At 37.6% G+C, this 7,815-nt stretch overlaps 1 protein-coding gene across 1 annotated transcript in view; it reads left to right on the top strand.

The window, feature by feature from the left end:
* Positions 1-648: 648 nt before the first annotated feature.
* The window catches only part of Pla2g4a (phospholipase A2 group IVA), a 138,851-nt gene continuing 131,684 nt past the window's right edge, over positions 649-7,815 (top strand). The window contains exon 1 of the mRNA XM_021197604.1: positions 649-748. The gene's annotated coding sequence lies outside the window, so the exon portion shown is untranslated. The remainder of the gene's footprint in view (positions 749-7,815) is intronic.

Raw genomic sequence — 7,815 nt, 5'->3', positions numbered from 1 at the left:
TGTGAGCTCCACGCTTATAATAGATACAATACTTTCTTCAAATAGACGTTATTATATGATCCAAATTAAATTGCAGATTCTTCCTGACTTCTTGTTATTTCTACGTCGGAACTTAATGTGTTCTATTCTTTGAAATGTCTTAAACAACTCAGAGGTTTTGAGTTTGGGGAGAAAAGCTTGAACAGGTTTGCTTTTCAAAGTTGTCCAACACCGTTCAACTGTAAAATGTATATGAACTTTGTATTTGGGGTTTGTTTAAAACTTCACCTTTTAAAGACTCTAAAAATTCTCAACATAATTCATTATCTTTTCAACTTCACTTTTAGTCTTTTGGAAAAAAAGAGGAAGTAGTGGCTGCTTAAGGGCAAGCAGCAGTAACACACACACACACACACACACACACACACAAAGACACACGTACATGCATACCCCAGGACCAGTTAGGTCACATGTTTTTAAAGCATATTTTCATGCACACCCCTAGGACCAGTTAGATCACATGTTTTTAAAGTATATTTTCTGACTTGAAAGGCCTGTTTCTGAAAACTAAACATGTCCATTTAGAATGTTAGTCTTCACCAGAGGAGCTTGCTTGAATTCCACCTTAACATCCACAGAGACCTGCCCACTTCTTAGCCCCTCCTACCAGCGGGAGAAGACTTTCTCGAAGTCGGAACTGTGAAGGGCTCCCGACTGAGAGCCAGAAGGCACAGAGCAGCCTGAGGATTCTCATTTAACTCTGGGAACTGTAAGCAATGCATTTACTCTCCCTGCCTGCTTCCTCTTGCACTTTCCATCTATCCGTGGGCAGCTTCCCAGGAGGAAGGCGGCTACCCGTGCTAAAACTTCACTTCTTTCACTCTTCTGCCTCTGGGAAAGATTCACAAAGCAGGCTTCAGTTTCCTTCTAACTGATGAGGCTTTGGTTTCCTGGGTCTAAGAGCAGATTGGAATAAAGGTATAGGTTGTTTCCTTCAGCGGGTGCTGGGAAATTGAGTCTTTATAGAGAAGTGAGTTGGCGTGCCTTTGTGTTCCACGTGATGCCACCCAGTGATTCCTGACTCCTGGGTTTGAGTGCTGCTTGCGAAGATGTTTAGGGGCAGTTTGGTGACTCATTTAAATTTTAATTGATAAAAAAGTTATGTACGCAGAGCATTCCTGGATATTTAATGGTTTGCTGTGTGATGTGACAAACAACACTGAAAAACTAACCCTGAACTGACAAGCACTGCTGCTCTCAGGCTTTGGGTAACTTGTGACTGACAGGAGAACAGGTCAAATCTGTTTTTTTTTTGGAAAATACTTTATCAAGTTGAATTTTGAATGTGAATATCATTTTAGAACCGGGGTTCAGAAGATGGAAGGGAGAAAGGGACTTGGTTTTGAAATAAGTGACTTAACCTCTTTACGTCTTTTACAATTTGTAATGATTTAAATAGATATTCATCACTTCAGACACTTGGTTATGAAAAATGCTCCTGATGTTGACTAATGGTTTAAACTGCTTTCACTGAAGGGCAGTGGAGAGTGTTAGAGATGTGCCACTGAGAATGGGTGGATTCTAGTATTATATTTGGGATTCTAATTTGGGAAAAGGAGTATATTTTGTGTTGCTTCTGTTTGTTGAATACATTTGAAATTGCAGTCAAAGAGATTCACAGAGAATTTAATGAAATAAACCTATGCAGTCTGAAATTATATCACAGATAGAGTGAGACCTTGCCAAGGAAGCTGGTCTCTGTTTTCATTGAGCTCATGAAGAGTTAAATTTTAAATTAAGCAATAATTGTGAAATGCATAGAGAAGTTTAATGGCCTTCTCTCAAAGTTTTACAAAACTTCCTCTAAGGAAAACATATTTTATGGGAAGAGACACTTTCATTTTAACTGTATACTTTTTTTTTAAATAGCATTTCATATTTATTTTTAAATAGAAAAAAATAAAATGATGAAACACATGCCTTAGCCTCTGATAAGGTTCATGTCAGAGAACTGAGTTGGCTTGCCTTTAACCCTTGTCTTTCCTAGTGTGGTTCCTAGGCCTGAAGCTGATTGTTTGATTGTTTAAATATTAATAAACATGTTTGAGGAGTAAAGAGAGAGTAAGACAAAAGTTGCCATGTTTGTTTTCCCTTCCTTTCTGTATATCACCACATCTCCCCACCGTACACCATCATGCTGGTAAAATTATATATACATAATATATATAATATATATTATATATTTTATATATATATTCATTTTTCTTTCTTTTTGATAGCTAACTCCTTTACAAGCATTTTGAGGATTCTGGAGTTCTCCTAGGACAATGAACACATGCTTGTCCAGTGCACCCAAATTTGAAAGAAAGAAAGCAATTCACACATTTGCCGAAGACATAGGACATTTCATAAACCTTTGGATTTTTCGGATAATTTATCAAAGTTAGGCAGCAAACACTTCCACATGTGAGTAGGAGCTGCCCCACTGTCATACTGAGAATCTCAAGGGGCACTTGTTCACTGATAGGCACTCTAAGCACCTTACTACCATGAATAGAACCACTTCCTAGAAAGCTAGTGACCTAGATTCTAGACTCAATTCCAACAATAATATCCATGAAATATTAGGCCTATCATTGTCTTCAACTTTTGATGAGTCTTTTTTGTTCAAACACAATAAGCATAAAGGAGAAATAGATGCAAGGTTTTGATTGGATCATGGAGTATACTATATATTCTACTTTTGTCCTAACATTCTGAATTGTATTTCCCAGATTGATCGTGTGTTTTAATATTATTTTTTATTACAAAAATAATTCACACTTATTGTCAAAAATCTTGTTAAATAATAGAAAAATTGCAAAGAACAAAATAATAATACATACTTATTCTCCTCTAAGGAGTTAATTGCTTTTAAATGACCTTTGTCTATTTACTTACTCCTTTAGTATTTATTGATTATCTAGCACGTATTACCACATAGAAAAAAAAATGTGTATTTACATTATGCTTTACACATTTTCCTTTATACTATGCAATCTACTCATAAACTCACAAATTTAGGAGTTAGATTTTATATGGCATTCTCCCCTGATTTATGATTTTATTAAAACGTCTTTTTAAATAATTGCAACTCTATATTCATCCATACTTTTAGCAAACACTATTAAGTCTCTACTCTGAGTTATATATCATATAGGGGATGATAACCTAATAACTAAAGACTATGAGCTGTCTTCAGTCTGTGGATATGTTGAACTGACCAATCATACATTATTGAATATTTAGATTGATTGTAAATATTAATGTAGAACCATTATATTAGTTTGTATAGCTCAGTATGACTCAGCCTTACAAGTACATTTCTAGATAGCAATGAGATCATAAACCACCTAATCTCCATATTGTTATTTTTTTTAGCTGTAAAATAGGAATAAAATTAAAATTCAGTATGCTGACAATTCTCAAAATATTTAACAAAATGGCACTGAGTACTAGTTAATCTTTGCCATTTTGCTTTGGAAGAGTGTATCCATTCTTAAGGAGCTTGAGTTAGCTTAAGTAGCTTAAGTATGGGAGTTTGCCTAAGATAACATTGAATGGTATCATACAGAATAAGCAGAGGATCCAGTCATTCAGACAACTGCTACCTTATTTACAGTTGTATCTCTTTCTTAACCAAGTTTGGCAAATGTTCAGAATGGTTACTTATAAGGGTGTGTTCCATGTGACTTTAACATTTTTTTCTCATTGTTAACTTTCAGCCTAGCAAATCTGAATAGCTATAGTTCACATTATCAAAGATCTTTTAGAATCCTCATAGATCTTGGAGAATGTCAAGGGTCTTAACAATACAGGTGTAATTTCGAAGTAGAAATAGAAATCCTGTAGACACTCTTCCTCATTTTTTCGGGAGTTCGTCTCAGTGTTTTATGGAACTTCCCTTCACAGTAGATGGGAACGCACAAGAATGTGAGAGCAAATCATGTTCTCAGAGAGTTGTATTTCACCAAAATTGAGGAAATGCAAGAGAGTTCTAAGAAGATGCCTCAAGACTTCTGTAGCATCTTTCACAGCACTGGAGACAGCCAGGCTTGCTTAAGAGAAAGTAGGGCAAAGGCCAAGAGCTGGTTATGTGATGGTTGCCAATAAGAAAGTTTGTAAAAAGAATCCCCACGTTTGTTTGTCAATAATCAACTTTGACCAACTCATCATCTTTTACATCTTGACTGCTCGGGTAACAAACTGGCGTCAACAAACAAAGCTGGGGAACAGACCATGACTCTGGGGTTCTTTTTAGAGAAGGCAGCCAGCAGAGAAGGTAGTCTTCCGATCTTTTGATACCATCACCTGTGTGTATGTGTGTTGCAGGTGGGGCTGCAGCATGTTTTTTTCTGCTCTTGGTGTGTAGACTTCAGTGTTTTACTGTTTGTGGCTCTTAATCCACTCACAGCAATCTTTAAATACAGTTTCCTTCTTTTCTTAAACAAATGTAAATAACTCAGTGCTGACCATAAGCAATTTTGAAAACCTGCACTACCAGTTTAATCATGTAATTAATTCAAATGTCTTTACAGAAACTCAAGGTGTTTGTTGAGTAAGATGGGACTCAAAGACAGTAGACAAGGCAGACCATATCTTCCTTTTCTTTCTCATTAGCATGTGCAGCTGTGAACAATTTGCTTAGTCTTCCACTCCTTTGCTTGGCCTTGGAGTCTACAGGCAATTTTAGCTATTTTAAGTAAAGAGTAGGTTTTGAGTTAGCAGAAAGTGTCCCTCATATGTCTAATTTTTTGCATTCTTATCAAACTGTTCTCAGTATGCATATGCATGACTTGGTCATAAGCAACAGCCAACATCTGGCTGCTGGGTGCAACTCCATCTTTAGAAACATTAGGTCAGCAAATAGCTTTAGAATTTCAGCCAGTGAATTGGCACACTTCCTATTTGCACCACACTTCATGCCCACAGCTTTGACAAGATAAGCAAGCTGAATGCGGTGTATAAGCAGCGAACTGGTTGTTAAGCCCTGGGTGAAAGGTATTTCCTTGTTGGATTCAGGGATCTGAAATTTCAGGAGATACTACTTGCTTGGGGTCATCTAGGGAAAGACAAAGTGTGTCTTAAATTTTTAGGTTCTGATGTTTATTTATGGAAATAAAAAGGTAATTGATTCTGTGGATTTTTTTTAACCTGTATTTTATGCAGTATTCTGAAAGCATCTTGAGAAGTAATTTAGAGCAATTATGTGAAAATTTATAAAACAATCAATTTGGAGGAAAATGCACCAAGATGCATACATGTATACAGATCATTATATACAGATTATTTCATCTATAATTATGGTGTCTTATTAACCATCAACTACTTATTCTGTCCGCCATAACCTTAAATAGCTTTCGATACCGTTTTCACCCCAATATCATAAAGAAGAGGGGAATGATTTTAAAATCAACTGAGTTTATGAAGACAGATTAAGGAATAAAAACCTGGCATTTTTATAATTCATGGAAAAGAGTTTTACTCTCACTGTACAATGCACATTCCCAAAGAACATCTTCTAAGAATTGGTAGAGTCCTGATTCTCAGAAGGTACAACTTACTCACTTTAAAAGATTTGTTGTAGCAAAAATTATAATTTAAACACATTTGAAATCAAGGGTTAGATGCATGCCTATAGTCCCAGGCAGGGAAATCACTAGTTGAAGGATTATGTAGGATACAGAGTGAGTTCCAGGCTTGCCTGGTCAATTTAATGAGGTCATGAATCACAGTGAAGAGCGAAACAATAGGGATAGGAAAGACCTCAGTTGTAGTGTATTTACTGAACCCTTATATCAAAACTAAAAATTAAGTATCAAAACAAAAAGGGTTATTTAAAGCTATTAAACAGCTATTATAATCTATTACTTATAGTTATTTCTTGAGTCAGCAACACACAGGGATTTAAATTTAAAATATATAAATATTTAGAATATGGAAACAGAAATTCCTCCCTCCTTTGCATTGTCTCCAGTGATGCCTCTCTCTTGTCAATGACAAATGATGAAATGGTCAACTTAAGAAGACTGGAGGGATGAGAGGTCATGAGCTTGAGGTGCATAGAATGAGGATAACATGGCTCACACGGGCTCCTGGCAGAAAACAGCATTTGTAAAGGAACCTGCAAAGAAGCAACCATAAAATCAGATGAGAAAACAGGGTAATGTGGGAGCTAGGGAAGGATGGTGGTTCCAGAGGAAACTTAGGTTGGGTAAGATGCGGGTGGAGAGAGAAGGTGGAGCTGGTTCCTGATCCTCTCCAGTTCCGCCACAGTGTAGTGATGGTGAGACAGACTAGAGGAGAAAGCGGAAGTGGGATAGAGATACCGGGAGCAGAGGACAGGGCAGATCTGAATACAACAAGGAAAGGATCCTTTCTAGAAGGATCAGGGACTGGTGGAGACTATAGTACGTTGTCCATCAGATGATCTGATTGAAGCTAATGTTTGATGATCCAGGAAAGAAAATCTTTGCCATCAGAGTAAAGTCCTTGAGTGGGTAAAGAGGTAGGAATCTCCCATTCAGAGCCATGTGCACTAGGTCTATCCAGGGGATGGAAGGTTGCCTCTTCCGTGAGGGATTGTCATGTGTAGGACAGTTCTAAGCTAAGAAGAGTATAGGAGGGTGAGGTACTGGAGGGTGAGACAGAAGTCAAGTCACTTCCATGAGTGGGAATGCCTTTTCACGTTCTGAGGATGGGAATCTAAGACACACCCGTGGCTTTGGTGGGTAGGTGGTGTCTCTGTAGCAGTTGATTTTAGAGTGAATGTGTCTTCTGTTTTAGTTTTTTGTTCCAAAAAGGAGAAGGAAGGAAAGAAGAAAGGGAGAAAGAAGAGAGAAAGAGAAAGAAAGAGAGAAAGAAAGAAAGAACAAAGGAAGAAATGAAAATCTTGAAAATAAAACAGTGTATTCAGTAAAACAAAGAGCCAAATACTACCAGACCTTAAACATAAAACACCTCAAATAAAAATACATAGAAATCCAGGAACGTTTAGGACTCAGGTTCTTTAATGCAAGTTAGTTAGTAACTGGCAGGCTTTGCCACACTTTGGCTTGGTTTCCAGTAGGCAGGAATGGAGCCTTTGTTCTTCTCAAACCCCTGTTGGATTCATGCCTCTCACTGTCCATGTTAGGCCTGCTTCCACACTTCATCGAATCTCAATGACTTTTGACCTGTTCCAAGAGCCGACATGTTCTGGAATCCGTTTTCTTCATGTACAAATTGGTAGAATTGCTGCTGAAGTTGATTTGAGTTCTGAATTCTTTTTGCCTCCTCCCTGTCTCCTGCTAGTTCCCAAGTGATGTTCTTGGGTCCTACTTGAAGTGCATTGGAAGCCTTTTGTCTACCACTCCGGTTCCAGAGGTAAAATTAAAAAAAATATTATTATTTTAAGACAGCAATTTTGGGCTGGAACTCAGTATTTAGCCTACTGTGGAGCCTCAGCTTCCTCCTGCTGCGATGACAGGTGTGTGTAACACCTGGTTCTCGGAGTGTGGGTGGATCTGATAAGAATTTGATTACACTGATGGAATTCTACCGTACTGGGTTGGGAGTTATCATAAGAGTCCTTGCCTGGCATGTGTGAGACTCTGGGGTCTATCCCCAGTACCACCAAAAGCAAAAGCAAATCCAAACTGAACCAATCATATTATACTTGAGACAATTAGTAATAAAACAATAATCAAAAAGAGAATTCTTCTCAGAGTCCTACTATTAGACTGTGCTGTTTTCAACCTGACTTTTTTCTTTCCCTCCCTTCCTTCCTTCCTTCCTTCCTTCCTTCCTTCCTTCCTT

Source organism: Mus pahari, chromosome 5 (assembly GCF_900095145.1).
Source record: "Mus pahari chromosome 5, PAHARI_EIJ_v1.1, whole genome shotgun sequence".
NCBI classification, from domain to species: Eukaryota; Metazoa; Chordata; class Mammalia; order Rodentia; family Muridae; genus Mus; species Mus pahari.
This window is presented reverse-complemented; position numbering and strand designations above follow the sequence as displayed.